A 19,279-nucleotide genomic window follows, 5' to 3' on the forward strand; every position below is an offset into this window, starting at 1 on the left:
CCCCATCAGGGACAGCCTGCTGGACTGGACCAACTGCCAACCACTTTAATACGGCCTCTTTGGTGGCTCTTTAAATGGAGCGAAACTATGCTCTAATATTTCGATGTGGGAATAGAACAAGTCAAGATGTCAACTGCTCTCCAATCTGTGCACGTGCAGTCCCTAAAGCAATCTTGACACGTGTGTTCCAGGTCAATGGCTTGCTAAATTCATCTGAGAGATGGAGGAAGTCATAAAGAGAACCATTTTTATGGAACTCATATACCAGCAGGTGCTGTCCATGCTTTGAACAATAACCAACAAGCTCTGTTATATTTGGATGCCGCAACCAGGATACGTCTGAAACTATATCCATAAAATCTTCAGACAAGTGATTTGGAAGAGCAGATGAATTTATTTTCTTCACAGCAAGAACCTGCAATATCATCAAAAGACATAAAAGGTGAAATCATTAAACAAATGATTTGACCACTGGGTGAAAAATGAGGAAAGGTCAAAGAAACCCAAAAAAATGGTTCATTCAAACTGTTTTTGTTCAAATGCCCATCGGGAATTGTGGACAATAAAGAAATAAGGGAAGGGGCATTGTATAGTATTATGGAAGCCACTCTGGTGAATTTATTTTTCTTTTTTTCTCCTCTTGGTCTTCAAAATTAACAATTCAAGTAGTACAAGCAAAGCATGTGCATGTTTGAGATAGATGTTTCTTAATGAATGATGATCCCTACAACTAAACACTCTTCCCTACTTCAAATTTGCCATGTTGCAGGAGCATAATTATCTGTCATAAATAAATATACTATTCACCAACAGATTAAGAAACTGTAAGCATTAAGCTCAAGAGAGTACCTTTCCGTCATCAAACTGAGCCCCGATAAACACATCCAATGGACCCCTCGCCGACAAGAGTTTCAACACTAAAGCTGTCTAAAGCCATCTGCAGGTCTGCTATTTAATATGATATAGCATTTACTGGAGGTGTATGGACTTTCTTGGGAACAATGGGAACAATGGGTTTCCTTGAGAAATCATCTTCATCAAATGATTTGTGACGATCAATAGGTGGAGGTCTTAGGTTTATTGAGGCTGAAGTTTCAAACGTTTTTGTGATGACTGTGGACGGAGTTTGAATCACTGCAAAAATGATGCCACAGAGTTAAAAATACCCAAAAAAATGAGAATTCAGTACATTTTTTGTATTCTTGTGTATTTATTATTTTTTTAAAATATTTTTTACAAATATTTTTACTTTTTAGATACATCTAAGTGAGGTGTATCTAAAAAAATATATAAAAAATGTTTAAAATTTTACAAATATGTACTAAGAACAAAAAAAAATTTAAAAATAAAAAACTCAATTTCTAAAAAATTGAATTCAGAAAATTCCAAACCAAACACAGGTATTATTTTTTTGTCTTTAATTAGAATTGATCTCTTAATTAGTTGTCGAAAGATGCTTGGTACTCCTTTTTTTTGAAGTCCCCCATGACCCCATTTGGATCTCAATCATTGTTGTTAATTGTTTGTGATAAAAATTAATTTTCTCACCTCCCAATTAGACATTTTCTCACCTCCCATATTTGCTCGTGTCACGCATCCACCCAAAACATGTCGGGTCAGACAGGTCTACCTGGTCGGCACATTCGCTAACCAATCCTACTTGTGGCAACATTGAAGGAGGAGAACGGGTGATGTCGGTGGCGGCGCTAAAGGAGGAGAACAAGCTAACGGAGGCCTGAACGCAGAGAATGTTTGTTTTGCAAGAGAGGGATGAGAGAAAAACTAAAGCACCAAAAAAAAAAAAGAAAAAGGATTTAGGGGGAATTAGTAGGGTTTTTTTTTTATTACCGCCAAAATCTCAAAGTTCTCCTTCAAAATTTGTGATAAAATAATTTGTCAGTAAAAATTTTAAAATATTAAAATTATTGACGATAAAAATATATTTCTCATCAAATAGTTTCAAAATATTTAAAAATAAATTTTTTTTAAAAAAATATTTAAAATTATTGGTGACGAAATCCCTAATAATTTTATAATTGGTGACAGATTTTTTTTCTCACTAAAAGTCTCAAAATTTTGGCGCCACCCAAAAAAATTAGAGCGAAAACCTTTGGTGATGAAATTTAATTTTTCCTTACCTAAAAAGAAATATTTATTGACGAAAATAAATTTCGTCACTTATTATTTTACTTTTTTATTATATGTGACAATTTTATAATTCGTTACGAATTATTCTTATTTAGTGACAAAATTTATTTTCTTCACTATTTTTCGTCACCATAGGTTCCTTAGAAAGCTAATTAACTTGTGTTTTGTTTAGAGAGAGAGAGAGAGAGAGAGAGGAAAACTGATAAACAAAAATAAAAGAGAAAAAAAAGTTAGTAGTCTATTTTTTTCCATTACCGCCCAATATGTGAAAATTTTTCCTCCAAAATTAGTGACAAAATAATTTCCTCACTAAAAAGTCTCAAAATATTAAGATTTATTAGGGACAAAAATATATTTCTCACCAAATAGTCTTAAAATATTTAAAATCAAGTTTCTCAACAAAAATATACACAAAATTATTGGTGACAAAAATATATTCCTTACTAATAATTTTATAATTGGTGACAAATTTTTTTATCACCAAAAGTCTCAAAATTTTGGTGCCACCAAAAAAAATTAGCGGGAAAACTTTCGGTGACAAAATTTAATTTTTCCTCACCTAAAAAGAAGTATTTGTTGACAAAAATAAATTTTGTCACCTATTATTTTTATTTTTTTATTATATGTGACAAAATTTTATAATTCATCACGGATTATTCTTATTTAGTGATTTCTTCAATACTTTTTGTCACCATAGATTACTTTTGTTGTAGTTCCCTCCTACTATAACACTAAGAGGTTGTTTGGGATGTTCCAAATAAGTGTATTTTTTGACTTTTTATGAAATATGGGTTGGGTTTGAAGTGATGTGGTAGAGAGGTGATGTGACTTAAATAAGATGATGTGACTTAAATAGGATAGTGACTTTTTGACTTTTTTTAAAGATGCCAAACTTAGCCTAATAAGATCATGTAAAGCCTTAAGAGATATTCCAGTATCATCAGCTATATCAATATTCATACCCTGAGCATCACATACCTTTCTCTAAGATGAAATCAAATGAGTACATTGAGGAAGATGCACAAGATGACACAATCCACTTCGACAAGTCCTACTTAAAAGATATATGCATGAATGCATTACAATTTGTTCTTGTCTCACTTTGAGGATTTTTTATCATCGTGTACCGTTTTTCTTTTTCCCTCTCTCCCTTCTTAAAAAAAATAAACTTTCTACTAGTCATAACACCATCTTTCTTGCTTTTGTTACAATAATCTTTTCTAATACCAAACCCCACAATTTTTCTGTATTCATTATAAAACTCATATGTAGTTTCTTCTGATGGAAACTCCAAATCAAGATACAGTGATTTATCCTTGACCAACCCTCTCATTTCTTCAATACATCCCTCAAGTCCACCATCATCCATTACACCATCCTCCATTTCAACACTAACAAACATGAAGGGAAAAAAAATTAAACAAAACAAGAATTTGAGCAAAAAAGTAATAAATTAATTTCAAATGTTAAGTAATTAAACAATTCAACAAAATCAAATAAATCAATTAATAATGTAAATTAATTAAAGGATAGTGAAGAGGAATAAAAAGATGTGTAATTTGTACAGTAGCATCGGAAATCTAGTAAAATAGCATTGGAAATTTATTGTGTCTATAATATACAATTGCAAAATAATATTAGAATTAGTATATTATATAATATAGGGAACCTTTTGGCAGATACACTTAAAGATGTGAACCATATGCCCTCTTATTATATAATTTTTTGGTATATGTTTCGTATTTTTGTCACAAATCTTATGTCTTTTTTTTTTGGTTGGTTATGATAATTTATGATTAAAAAATTAAATTCGTATTTTGTAGTAAGGTTATACATTTTTTTTATTGAAGCTTTTTTTAGACCATAAAATGCATAACATTGCTACAAAAATACATAACATTGTTATAAAAATGTGTAATATTACCACAAAAATACGTAACATTGCTACCAAAAAAAATATTTATGAATTATAAATTATCGTAACTCATAAAAAAATTATATAATATTTATACAAAAATTACATAATAAATAATTTTTCTTATAATATACAATTGTATTTCTCAATCCATTCACAAAAAACAAACCAAACCATTATACTTGTTGAACCCACTAATACACTATACAAAATAAAATACGAAACATATATACATACATACATACATATATATATATATATAGAGAGAGGGAGAGATACACATACCAGTTTGTTGAACAATAATGGTCTGTAAATCCGAGAGAATGATGGTGAAGCAAAGACAGAGAACACCATTCAATCCGTTTGAGAGAAGACAAAAATGTATAAATGAAAAATAATAAAAAAAATAGCTAGCTTTTTTAACTCCATGTAAAGCAGGGACCTTTTGCTCGAGGGGTAGGGAAGATGGCGACTGGTAGATAGATTGTTTTGTTATAATAAAATAAGAATTAATGTAACTCTTATAAACAAAAAAAACAAAAAACAAAAAAGAAAAATGGTACCATTTCATAGCATGGCAGGCACGACAGCAGGGAATGATGGACCGCAGTGACCCCTTGTTTGCTGCCGTGCCTGCCATTCTATGAAACGGTACCATTTTTCTTTTTTCTTTTTTTGGTTCAAAATTTAGTAGCAATTTAAAAGCTTGCATTTATGACTACGAGAATGAGCATGAATTAATTGAAGCTTAGAATTCTTTGATTGATAAATACAACTTACAAGAGAATGAGTGGATGAAAAGAACTTGGAAAAAAAAATAGTAGTGGGCGCACATGTATATGAAGTGGGTATTTATTGGAGGAATGCGAAACACACAACTTTGTGAAAGTCTGAATGGAACATTAAGGGGATATTTGAAAAGGTGATCATAACATTGTTCAATTCTTCAGTCACTTCAATTGGATTGTTGTAGATAAACGGTATAAGGAAATTTCTGCAATATATGATTCTAGACAAAAGTTGCCTAGAATGTGGTATAAAGATCGAGTTTCTAACAAGAACAAAAAAATGTCTCTAGTTTCTAATGAGAGCATGTATCCATCTCAAAAATCTTAGATATTTGGTACGTGACGTGATAACAATATCCTTACCTTCCTAATGTTGACCTTCATAATGAAGCATCTACTTTTGATGATTTATATGTGGATGGGGCCATTTCATGTTCCTATAGTGCGGAGAAATTTGATGGAGGTGAAGGTTTTCCAGCGATGATTTAAAGGCCAACAAATGGACATGGATGATTAACCCCTTCACCAAAAGTGATTAGTGACCATTTTTTGTATAGACGTGATGTAATTTGGATGGCTTCTTTATGGATGATGAAATGTGGATGTAAATTTGATTTTGGCAATCAATGTATGTGTAGATTATTGACGTGTAAGGTTGTAAATTTGATTATGGATGCCAATCTATTCAGCACAAAATGCATCCATATTGCAATAGCACAGAGCAATTGATTGTGTACCATTGCCAACCAAGTTTAAACAATACGAATTTGCTCCAATTGATTGTGAGATTGTAACATGTCTAGTGCCTAATAGATTCACTATGAATCGATTGTAAACAATATTCAAGCAAATTATACAAGGAAGTCAAACTTTGGCATTTATTTATTTATTTATTTTTCTGTTTGTCATGGCCATGGGCTCGAAAATGGATTGGCCAATTGATTGGTATTTCCACTTTCTTGCAAGAATTGATTGACTAATGAGTCCCCCAAATGCACTACCTTGATAGAAATCAATTGGCCAATCCATTGGCCATAATCCAAATAACAACTAAAAGCCAAAATCTTGAGTGTTTAGTCAATCCATGGGCTTACAAATTAGAAATGATTATATAACAAGGTCTGAAGTTAACAAACTGTATCATTCACAATCTCCTCATAAATTACTATTCAATACATTAAACATCAAGCACAATACATCATATTTCAAATATCAAGCAACTTATCTTCATTGACAATTTTCAAAAATTTAGAAGGAAAAAAAGGCAATTTACTACAATATTTCAAACAATAAACAACCTGGTGTGGTCATATTTACCAAAACACCAACCATAAAATTTTTTGTATACACAAAACATATCATACTAAACTCCCGAAATTAAGAAAAAAGTGTTCATAAACAAATTGGGACAACCACAAAACAAATTAACATATTCAACTACAAAAACAATGAAAAGGCCAAGGTCAAGGCTCCTTAAAAAATTCATCTCCGTCTACAACATCTTCTGTTCCCGACTCTTCTTCATCTCCCTCATCATCATCATTTTCATCTCTTACCAACTCTTCTTCGTGTTCCTCATCCTTACCTTGTCCTCCATCCTCATGAGTATCTACAATTTTTTTTTGTCAATTCATTCAATGTCACTTACACAGATTTTAGTTCCTCGTGCATCTAGACCTACCTTTTGTCCATACAAGCTTAGGTGTTTTCCTACCGCTTCACCACATCAAGGACCCTACCAATCCGAATGGCAATACCTGCTAAAGAGGACAAAATAAAAGTCTGGGTTAGTGCAAATTCAAAATTGAATGCATGTTGATTTTTTTTTTTAAAAAAAAAAATTGTGACGGTGGGTTTTCTGCAATTGGTATTTGTAATCTTCACTACTGTAGGTTCAGTGTAGATTCATAGTCATTCAGAGATGGTACAAATTTGAACAGTGGTAAACACAACCACCCCACACCCTACTACATCAAAGAATAAAACAAGCAGACCCTCAAAAATCTTAGATGGTGCCCAAACCTCTGCCACTCCCACAGTACCTGAAAGCTAGTTTTTTCTAGCTTCAAAGCCAAATAGGAAGTTTTGACTAATCAATCTACAATTTTTTTTAAATAAGGGAAAGAAAGAAATTTAAACAAAAATAATTTATAAGACAACACTTCCTCCTTGAAAATAAAAGAAGACTTCACCTAATCCAAATCAATGCTACAAAGAAGCCTCAATTACCACAAAGAAGACTCATGGATTTGCACATCACAATCAAGAGTTTACAGCAAATAACAACCACCAGTTGCTCAAATATCAAACGACATATCCAACAAAAATATATGACAAAGATGTTATCTTTTAAGAAAGTCACATTAACACATTACAAAACAAATTTGAAATCAAGAAAAAAAATCACAACCCTCAATCGACATAATTATTATAGAAAAAAAGCTTATGGTGAAAGTTTTTATCTTTACCTTAGTTCATATCCTCATGGCTTCAATTTTTGTCCATTTGTTCGTGTGTGCACGCGTGTGCATTAAAGTTCACTATCTTCTCAAGAGAAGAAAAAAAATGTAGCTATTTCATTGTGCATAAAAAATTAGAAGAAAAAAGAGAAGGAAAAATTAAGCTGTAGTTTATATACTTCTTGTTCAAAAAGATTGAAGCAAAAATATGGTTCCGAAATACAACAAATGTATACATGCCAATATATGAACATATTCACAAATTATTTCATTACAAGAAAGCAATCAAAACTTCTTTATCGCTCTAAAAGTTGACTCGAAATTGATAGGCAGAGGAAACCAAATAATCTCATCAATGAAAATTACAAATAAAGAGCTATTAATAAGTGGTGTTGATTTTCCTAACTATAATTGTATATTTGGAGCATCCATGTGACAATTGTGGAAAAGGGAGGAAAAAAAAAGTCCAAGAAAGAAAGGAGCAAAGGATATCATTATTACAAAATATAATTTCTAGACAAATCTAAATCTCATTGGTCTTAAATAGAAATTATGGAGAACTTCATGTTTTCCTGGAGTACTTAAGTAGACATTAACAGGTTTAATTAATAATAGTCCAATAGTAGAGTGAGTAGCCACATAAACATCTTCTCTAACATCATAAAATTGCTTAATTCCCAAGTAAATAGTTAAATATATATATATATATATATATATATATGTTGTGTTAGATTGCAGAGAAAATATGAGAAAAGCACAAAAGTTCAAGTTTAGAATATGAAAAATTTAACAAAAAAAACAATAAAATAAAATCTGCACAAGTAAAGCATATTACAACTCAGGCCTCGTTTGGGAACCCTCATTTTTAGCCAAAAAGTCAAAAAGTTACTAAATTAACCAAAAAGCCAACAACTCATATCAAAAATTCAAATATTCTCTTTTCTCTCTACTTTTTGCACATCTTTCCGTAAAAAGTCAAAAAGTCATCCCAAACATACTATTTTTTTTAGCTCATATTTTAGCCAAATAGCCAAAAAATTACTAAATTAGCCTGTTCCCAAATGAGGCCTCAGTAAACAAAAGTATGGAAACTTGGATATGTTCTTTTCTTCGTATTAGGTTTTCCAAGCAGCCAAAATGAAGGGTTAGTGAAAATTATAATAAATAGGTGATATGGGCTTCACCCCCACAAACAATGAACTTTAAAGGAGCAAAAATCAACAACTAAAGTTCACATAATGCAATGAGAGAAAGAATATGAGCAAAAGAATATGCAGATTTATATATTAACACAAGCATAACCGGAATAAGGCTCACAAAATGGACCAAAATATATACTAGATTTTAGGAAATACAGAGAGAGAGAGAGAGCGGTGACCTAGGGCTTCGACAGGCAAAGTCCAAGGGATTTTGCACCAAGAACGAATGCAGCAAAATCCTCCAGCCACAGATGTAATCACCTTCGCATTCCATCGTGGATTCAACAAAACAATTGAAAATATAAGAATGTCTTGTTTATTTAAATGAAATCAAATCAGATCATCAAAATATATTCAGATAGAAAAAAAGATATAAGAAATTAGAACGCACCAGGAACACTGGCAAATCGGAGACTCTCTTCGATCATACGAATTTGAGCGGACCGATGTTCTTGAAACTGAAAGCTTCGAGCCTGCTATTAATGGCTGCGGTGGTTCCTGAGTAGCTCCTTCGCCACTGGAGTGAGAGTAGCTGAGGGAAAGCCAACGGAGGGAGAGCAATAGAGTGAGAAACAAAAGAGTGAGGCCAAGAGTAAAGGGGAGAGCTAAAGGTTAACCGGTTAACCCGGTTGCCTATTTTTCGCCATTATTAAGATCAAATTTAAGTAATCTAATGGTTTAGAATTAAGGTGCATATGGTGTCCAACTCCCTTTGGGTTGCACACCCAAACACTACCCAAAAATCATTCACGACACTTGTGATTTGTGAAATTAATGCAAAAGTCATTAATTACATAAATTAAAGACAAATTTAGAATCAAAACTATTGCCCTAAAAAGGAGCCAAATTAAAAGAATTTGAAAGTCATCCAATAGCCATCAACTGTTGCCAATATCGATACCCAAAACAAAAACGAAAAATTAAAATTAAAATAAAGTCTTACTTCAAAGAGAAAAAATATTAATGTTCGGTATTTTGAAATCACGTTCAGTATCTTGATTAGTCAAGTATCACCACTTGCCACCATACACATAGTTTTTTACATGGTTTCCTCATAGTTTTACTACTTGTTCTAAAATACTTCACAAAAAATTAGCACAAATGTTTTCCCTTAATAACTGAACAATATTTAAAAAAATAAGCACACATATAAGAAAAATGGGACAACAAAAGCCTCAGCAATTTCAATGAGGATTTTTATTTTTTAAAAAATAAGATAGCAACAGACCCAAAAAAAAAAATCTGCAATTTATAGTATTTGTAAATATAAAAAGACAATTAGAGATTAATTTTGGTTTTGACAATATGGGATTCCAACACTTTGCAAGAAGTTTTTCATTATGCACATTTTTCTTTTAGTTCAAATATTCCACATATTTATTTTTCATATAAGCAACTTCCAATCTACACAACGTACAACAATAACGACTTGAGTGACATTTTTTTTTTTTTTTTTTGATAAATAAACAAATTTTACTAAGAAAGCATCAAGACGATGCAAATAATTCAAAAGGGAAACCAACACCCCGTGGGCGCAAAACTAACTATTCAAATCTTCCACAAAATCAACAAAAGTCAAAACATCATGATCCACCAAACCCTTTACCCAACTATACAAAACCAAAAGTAACCTAATTTCTAACCAAAGAGCCGACTGACTCAAATCTTGAAAAACCCGCCTATTGCACTCCAACCAGATCAACCAAAACAAACAATGAGAAGCAAGTACCCAAGCCTTCCGACACCTCTTGCCCATCCTAGCCCCACCCCAACTTTGTAGAACACTCAACACAAACCCCGGCTGCACCCAAACCAAACCAAATAAAACAACAATCAAATTCCAAAGCCGAAACATAACCAAGCAATGGATAAACAAATGATTGACGGTTTCCGCATCCCTGCAGCACGTAAAACACCAATTAACCATCACATGCTGTCGCTGAATTAAGTTATCAATAGTCAGAATGCGACCCAAAACAGCTGTCTAAACAAAGAAAGCAACCTTGGACGGTGATCCCACCGCCCAAATGTTTTTCCAAGGGAACACCCCAACTCCTCCCCCTTCAAGCATCCCATAAAACGACGACACCAAAAAAATCCCTTTAGCCCTCGTACCCTCCCATGATAAAGTATCCTCCCCATCCCTTCCAAACTGCAACTCATACAAAAAACCCAACAAACCCACCAATTGGTCCAACTCCCAATCTTGCACATTACGACGTAGATGAAGATTCCACGTGTATGATTGCCCTTGCCGCACCTGAACCAAAGCAACCAACTCCTCCACATCAGCGGCAATAGCAAAAATCAGTGGAAACATAGCCGCCAAAGACAACTCGCCACACCACCTATCTTCCCAGAAGCGAACCCGATCCCCCATCGCCACTTTAAATCGAACCCTATCCCAAAAGGTCTTCCTACCCAACCAAATCCCCTTCCACAAACTACAACCATGTGATTGACTGACCCGATTTGAACACCACCCCCCTCTAACCATCCCATACTGGATAGGACACTATTGATCAAAGTGAGCCGCCCACCTTTGGACAAGTGCCGACGCTTCCACCCATTTTTAACCTATAAAAATAATAGATTGAACAAGGGGGGGGGGAGAATCACCACTAAACAACCAAGGATTTCAAGCCATACCTCTTCAATGAGAACTCTTTCAAACAAATAAGCTACTGGAGAAGATAGAGATCTTCAAGAATCGAAAGCAAGAGACAAGAGTGAGAGATGATAAAGAGCAAGAGCACGGATTGAGAAATCAGAGAAAGAGAGGGAGAAACCATAAATTACTAGCAAGGGGGAGAAAATTTTAGGGTTATTATAGTCATACCTCTTCAATCCTTTTTTTGGGTGAATACCTCTTCAAATCATTGCATAGCCTGCAACTTCGATCTCCATTCGTGGAACGACTGGAAAAGAGAGAGGGGAGTCCTGTTTAGCCAAACCAGAGAGAGAGAGAAACGTGACTGATGAAGTAGAGAGAATGGCTGGGAAAGTTTCAACCAGTTTAGGAGGTAAATGGTATAAACTATATAAAATATTGAAGGGTTTAGATTAATTCAATCAAATCCAATGGCTGAAAATTAACTTGCATATGGTATGCAAGTTTCAAGCCTTGCACAATACAACAACTCCCCTCTTGCAAACTCTTTGTCAAAGCCAGTAGAGACAAACTCATTTTATGTGTAAATAACAATGAGAGACATCCTTGCTTTGTATATTTTACGAACTTAAAAAATCTCTACCTTAAAGACAATACAAGACAAAAATTTAGTAACATGAAAGGCTTTTACATTTTTTTTTTCATGTGACCCTGCAATTGAACTCTTCAACCATAACCATAGGAAAGATCCATTAATTATCGTGGATAAGAGTCATTCATTCACTAGTTCAAAAAAAAAAAAAGTCATTCATTCACAATTTAATTTGGTAAATTACAATAAACCTCACAAATTTGGCATAATTACACTAGATTTCCTTCTAGTAAGACTAAAGCCTCTAGAAGTAATGCATACATATATTGATCTTCTACAAAAAGTTATATTATACAATCTTGAAATGGAATTGGAATTGGAATTGTCAAAGGACAGATCAAAAAAATTCAATTTGAGTAATAGTTTATAAAATATGTTTTTTTACTTTCAATTTCAATTAGGCTGCTTGTTTCCAAGGTAATTCTTTTAGTGAATAAACATAATTGCCTGAGTCAACTTTCCTCGTTGAATCTTAGGAGCTCTTTTTTTTTTTCTTTTTTTTCTTCTTCCCATTAATAGTCACTTGACTTCGCAAAAGGCAAGATTACTTTGGCAATAAGAGAGAAGTCTCGAATCAGAAACCCACCTAACCTTGTACTTACCCGCCTTGCCAATATGTGTGCACACGTGCAAGGTAGAATAACCATAGAACACTTGAACAAAAACAAAACCATAATAGATTATCTGTTTGCAAAATCATAAAAATAAGCATCAACCAAAAACATTGGAAACATAACGATGAAGTTGAGGTTTGAATTTCTAGAAAATAAACTTGAAACACAAAATTTAGGAACGGTTCCAAAAAAAGACAAAGATGGTGAAATTAGAAAAATCAATGCTAGTTTAAGAAAAAAAACATATCATTCTTGAAGTACATCAAAATATTCTATCAATCGCCGAAAATTTACAAACGCTACAAGTTGATAAAAACACAAAACCACAACACTTGCCATAAAATTCCACCAATAATTAGCACTTAAATAAAAATCAAAACCAAAATCTCCCTATCTCATATGATCATCTATTTTATATAGAGTCAATGTTCTATATGTAATTATGTGGCCACTCCGTTCCTTGGGATAACACTTCGGAAAATTTAAAATCTACTCAAAATAGTAAAGGGTGCTGACTGTTGTTATTTCCAATTTGGGTAGTGGTGTTTATGATGGGTTCAACAAGAGAAAGCAACAAAAATAATGGGGATGGTGTGTGTTTGTTTATGTCAAGGGTACTGCGACATTCTTATCTCTAGCATCAACATGGAGACATGGGACAATGGAAAACTTAAAGCACCCACACAAATATTAAGGCAAATATAAGCTTAGAAAGCCACCCACTAAAAAATAAATAAATTAAAATTAGCTCCCATGGAACACTTTCATATGGCAAGCCATAATCAACAAGCTTCAATTGATATTGGAAGGTCTAGATCCCATTGTCACGTAAAATAAAATAAAGGAGGAAGAAAGAACAATTTTAACATTCCATTGATCAATCCAATTTAAGGAATTTAAGGAAAAAAGCATAGACCAGTTTCAACAGTTAAACAATTAATTAAACCAAAGAATTATTACATTTCATTAAAGCCCTTCTGAACAAGCTAATGGAGAAGTTACTTGAGTCAGTCTAACAGCCTATCGTTCTTAATCAAATCTTCTATAATGCTATGCTATATTCTTTATAACAAAAAATGATAAAGCAAGATGCCTTGCAATGTTGTAGAACCTGGAATCCCTCTTACAATATTTTTCTTCAATGGAGCAAGACCAAACGTTTCAGTTCAAGCATATAAACAAAAAAACAAACAAACAAAGAGGATGGTAGCCTTACAAAATATGGAGTTCAAACCACACTGGTGTTAGTTCAAGCCATGAGAATGCAGCCACAAGGACCAAATCCAAACAAATATTTTCAATTTTACTATGATTGACACCTATATGAACATTATCATGTCCTCCCTGTATCACGGTAATCAATGACAATGCAACCAATGCAGCTTCTTACAAATGGCAACTAACAGTTAAGGATATTACAAATTGCATATGAATGAGACTACTTATATTTCAAAACCCAAATTAAAAATGTAATGCCTAATAACCAGACACACTTGAAAATAGAGTGTAATTGCCACCCATGTGTTTCACATTTCAAAACAGTGTATAATTAGTGGCAACGCTAGAATTTTCTTATTTTATTTTATTTTTTTTCCAATGGGTATAAACTAGATCAAAGAACACACTTCATTCAAATAACTAAAAAACACACATGCAAGACTACACTTTAAACCGCATTATGACCACACCTTAAATCACATCATCAAGAAGTGTAAAATTTTCATTAAGTCTACATAGACAAAATTTAATAACATAAAATTATATAAAAATATGCACATCAAGACAATAGAGTATACCTGCGATATCCTCATTCACTTGATATCCTTATTATTTTCACAAAAGTAATTTTTTTTGTAATTTAATTCTAAATATATATTTTTTGATATGTTAATTCTAGTTGTGAGATTTAATTTTATAGAATTTTACACCATGTTTGGGACTCACAACATGGTATAAAAGTCCCAAGCATGGCATAAAACCCAATAAATTCACACCTCAACAGAGTATGACTGACAATAATAGTACACTTTAGAGCATCTCCAATCCTTAACTATCATAATTTGCAAACAGAAAAAAGTATCACACCTGGTAATGCCCTATTATCAACTAAAAGAAAACAAATAAATTATAACATCTGTCAGTATCCTACTATCAATTAAAAGCAAATAAATAAATTAGCACACCCGCCAGTGCCATGCTATCAATTAAAAGCAAACAAATATCATTTTGCACATATGCTTTAACATTAACAAACCACATAAACAATACAAGAGATGAAACTTTTAATACATTTGTTTGAACTATCAATAGCCATTACGTAAAGACTTAGACTAACGTACCAAAACCAACCCTTCGAGCAATTAAAATAAATAAATAAAAAGAGCCAATAGTTAGGGAGAATATTATATGCAACCCTTAAGGGGTAGCATATTGAAACGGATTCTTTTTTCTCATGGATTTTTCAAAACGTGAATGGATACAACTCTTGAGTCTAGCCATTAGTCTGGAAACTTACGTCGAAGTGGGGCACATAAGCTCTAAGTCTCAAGCAATTTTTGTATGGATTATTATGTACAAGTCAAAACATTTAGATACCAAATAATCAATCTTGACAAAGCTCACATTCTTTATCATTTTACTTGTTGGTTCAACCATTTAATAATTTATAGAAATACATGACACAAATATTCTCTCTTTTATTCTTTGTTTTTAAAAGTTCGATACATATTCCTTCATGATTCTTCCACTCCATACATATCATGTAATTATCAGGCCAAAACATTGGGAGTAGATCATCACCACCTTGCATAGTTTGGGCTTGTATCTTTCAACAATAGTTAAGAGAGAGATGGTGCAGAGTAGAGATGGGGTGGGACTGGAGGAGTTTGGTGGGGTTCCGATGGCTTGGGTTTGGGTTGATTAGAGTGTTAGGTTGGGTGGGGTTGGAAGGGGCTTGTGTAGAAGAGGTAGACGAGAGTAGCGTGAGGAAGTGATGGAAATGGCTGGGGAAGGGTTTCAAGTGGTCGAGGAGGGACAGGACAGGTGGGTGAGGGGTTGGTGGTGGAAGGCAAGGTGTTGGGGTTGGTCAAGGAGGGAGGAAATTGGTCGTATGGGACTCAGTGACAAGATTTCCAAAGCAAAGGGAAGGAAAAAGGAAGAATAAAAGGATATTTTGGTAAATCAAATAGGCGATTGCCACCTCTTTATATTTACTTTTCACCTTCTCATTTTAGTTGTAATTATAAAAAAAATTCTTATTGATTTATTAATTGCAGCCCTAATGTCCTTGGGATGTAGGTCCCCAAATTGAAATTACTAAATTACACTATCCTGATGATATTTGTCCCCCCTCTTAGGCATATGTATATAAACAATCCAACTAAAACCAATCATCTAAGATACTTGTCCCAAAAAATATAGCATTTATAAGATAAATTTTATAAGTATATAATATACATATATAAAGGAAATGCTACTATGCACATCTCTTATCATAAGAATGTTACTCGAAAAACAAAGTACAGTTCGTTAGGTCAAAATTAACCAAGTGTAAAAAGATGCATGTTTAGATAGAAAATCAAAAGTGATAAAATAGTGAAAAAAAACATTCTTTGTTTTTTGCAAGAAACATTTATGTATATTTTGCGAGAAATTGAAAAGCAACTTACCATGTTGCCATGGATTGTACACAAAATTTAACAATCTTACATTTTCCAACATTATCATGACAAATTTATCATGCAAACAAACAAGGGAAGAAAAATTCAAAATTTTCCCTTTCTCACACTACCTACCCACTACTCAATTCTAAAGTTTCACACTAATCTTTCATGGTTGCTAGGAAAGCCTCCATGCTTAGAGGGAAGATAATAATTCATGGATTCTCTTAGCACCAATATACTTTGGAAAAAGGATGCGGAAATTCATTTTATTAAGCATAAGCTCAACGTTGACTACTTTTTAGCTAAAATTTAAAATGATATACTTCAATTCTTTTTAGCTTTTCAAAGTTGTTTTGTTGGTTAGAGTCACTTTCTCGTTATCTTGTCAACTGCTCATGCTTAAAGAAGGATAAGTGAAGTTCAAGCACTATTTGATTAGCATTTTTGGAAGTATTTCTATTGTATGTGAACTACATTGGCTTTTCAATACATATATATATATATATTTAAAAACCAATCAAACAAAAAATTTAATTCAGATGGCTATTTAATTCAACTAGAACAATAAGAACTACACATTACTAAAAACACTTGGAATAACTATTTGCCCTAACTTACAAATTGGGAGGTCCCAACCACAAGTTATAGCTGCTTCATGTGAATATCACTAAATATATTTTGGGATAAATCTTCGAAGAACATGTTAAATCAATCACAAGTTTTCAACAACATCTAAATGCAATGAAAATATAGTTCCAAAATACTTTTGTTTAAATTGCTAACAAACTAGGCATTTTTACAAACATCTTAAATGCAATCAAAATTCAAATAACATAATTTAGCCCTATAATTTTAATGCCAAAATAAGATGCAATATTTTGCAACAAATCAAGAACAAGTCATGGAAGCAACAAAATGGTTACAAAATACTATATTAATTAATGTAAAAATGGATTATTTCATTACAAATGTCAACCGAGATATATAAATAGCAAAATAGAATAACATCCTTACAAAGCCTTGCTTCATTCGTACAAATTTCAAATCAGTGTGAGCCAGGACAGACTGGAATACAAATTCAGAGAGAGAAAACAGAGCAAAAAATGGGGAAGAAGAGGGAGGGTTTCTGAAATAATCAGAGGGAGGCGTACCTTGTTGATTGCTCTTCAAAAAAACAAATCCTTTGTTTTCTTAGAAACCAAACAGAGGCTCACTGGGTTAGATTAGGGTTTTAAACAGAACAACCACTTCAGCCATTCAGGCGAGACAGAGAAAGAGAGAGGAATGAGTGCAGTAGAGAGAGGGTAGCAGAGAGAGAGAGAGAGAGGGGGCGACACAGAGAGAGACACGAAAGTGAAAGTACGGAGAGAATACACTGTGGAAGAAGAGAGAATAGAGATGGGTCAACCGGTTGCTCCGGTGTCCAATTTCTCAAAATTAAAGAATTCAATGGTCATGATCTATTTATGTAATCCAATGGCCAATAATGAAGTTGCATATCATGTGCAACCCTTGAGCTGTAACAGGTCCCTTTATATTAATTTCAATGTTTTACAAGTAGCTTATATTTTGTTTTTGTTTTTTTCAAATTTGTTAAATAATTATTACGAACCCAATATTAAGAGAAGTATGTTAAATAAATATCATGAACCCAATATTTCACATGATTCAATTTCTGCTTTAGAAAAAAAATCATATCATATAAAATAATAAAAATTTAAAGGAACAATATTTACAGAACAAAAAATGAAAAGAAATTATAAGAGAAGTTAAAATGTAAATATCACTTCTTAAATTAAAACATAAATGTTTTTTGTCAGAATATAATATTATTTTGTGAAAGATTAAACAGATCGTATTAGTCACCGTGTAATTCTTATGAAAAAAAAAGTTAAAAGAATCTATAAAAGTAATTTAAAAAGTGACAAAAGAAAATTAGAATATACGATATAAATTAAATTTTTGTTTTCTCTGTTACACCTAGAATATTTATTTCTTGATCAATTTGTTATGTTTGGTCCCTAACATTATTAAATGGTTGTTTTCTGATTTTTTATTTATTACATTGATTCATATAATAAATATTATATGTATATATAAGATTATTATTATTGTTATTTTGTATCTATAACCATATATAAAAAGCGTGAAAACCTTATGGTGAATCTAGCGCTTCGTATGACTTCAGTATCCTTAAAACTCTCTCAAATTACCTGGTTCACCCACGAGCAGATCCTCTAGAATAATCCTCTAGAGTGATCTCCTAAAGTGGATAATCGGACGGCTCTGCTTAATACTCACCAAAACGACGTTATTTTGGTGAGTATTTTGAAAAAAAAAAAAAAAAAAAACCAGATTTTCCGATTTCAAAATTCCCCCTCAGGCTGAAGAACTATACAGACGAGCGGGAAGAAGCAAAACAACGAAAGAAGGAGAGAGGGAAGAAGAGTTAGAGAGGCTGCTCCGTCGTGCATCCCGTTGCCCCACCGTCGCAGTTCCCCCGCTGTCGTCGCCGTCGTGCCGTCGCCACTGTCCTGCCGCCGCTGTGGCCGTTGCCCCTGCTCCAACCGATTGAAGAAAATAGGTATTTAGAACATACAATGTTTAAATATATGTTTTAAGTTCGAACATACTCCATTGATAGGTGGATGTCCAACTTAGGTATTTCGATTTGTTTATGCATGTGTTGATTTATTTGAAATTTTCATTTTTTGGTTATGATAACATTCAACATATTTCATCTCAATATGTTGAAAAAAGTTGAAATGTTGAAATGATAACATTCAACATTCAACATTTCAGTGATACAGATTTAAAAAAAAGTTGAAATGTTGAAAGTTATGATACAGATTCAATGATAACAGTGTGTTGAATGTTGAAAGTTGAAATGTTGAAATGATAATTTGAATGTTGAAATGTTGAATGTTATCATACAACAAGTTTTTTGTAAATGTTGAAAAAAGTTATGATACAGATTTTTTGAATTGGGTAATGTAACAAACAAGTTGGAAAAAAAAAGTAGTAAAAATGATAATTTATGCTTGCGATTTTCAATGTCTATCAGCTTCATTTGACTCTCTTGCTTGCACATGCTCGCATATACATACAACCTTAGATGCATATCTTCTTATTTTCTTTCTCTATCTCGGTTCGGGGAGTAGTACATGGCTTTCACTAATTTGCTATTTGATGACATTCCATTCCATTTCAGTTTTGTATGCTCATGTTGTC

General features: G+C 32.8%; 1 long non-coding RNA gene across 4 annotated transcripts in view; it reads right to left on the bottom strand.

Moving 5' to 3' along the window:
* The window catches only part of LOC114267420 (uncharacterized), a 31,107-nt gene extending 13,650 nt beyond the window's left edge, over window positions 1-17,457 (bottom strand). For 2 of the 4 annotated variants that reach the window (XR_014328278.1, XR_014328280.1), the window contains exons 1-4: window positions 17,200-17,457; window positions 11,349-11,449; window positions 8,901-9,041; window positions 8,689-8,770 (exon numbers count right to left, since the gene is read on the bottom strand). This is a non-coding gene — a long non-coding RNA (uncharacterized LOC114267420). Of the gene's footprint in view, window positions 1-6,098; window positions 6,612-8,688; window positions 8,771-8,900; window positions 9,042-11,348; window positions 11,450-17,199 lie in introns of those variants that run through there. The other 2 variants (XR_014328277.1, XR_014328279.1) reach the window with 2 other exon arrangements.
* Between the last annotated feature and the right edge of the window lie 1,822 nt (window positions 17,458-19,279).

Source organism: Camellia sinensis, chromosome 4 (assembly GCF_055761805.1).
Source record: "Camellia sinensis isolate YWXY chromosome 4, ASM5576180v1, whole genome shotgun sequence".
Classification (NCBI taxonomy): Eukaryota; Viridiplantae; Streptophyta; class Magnoliopsida; order Ericales; family Theaceae; genus Camellia; species Camellia sinensis.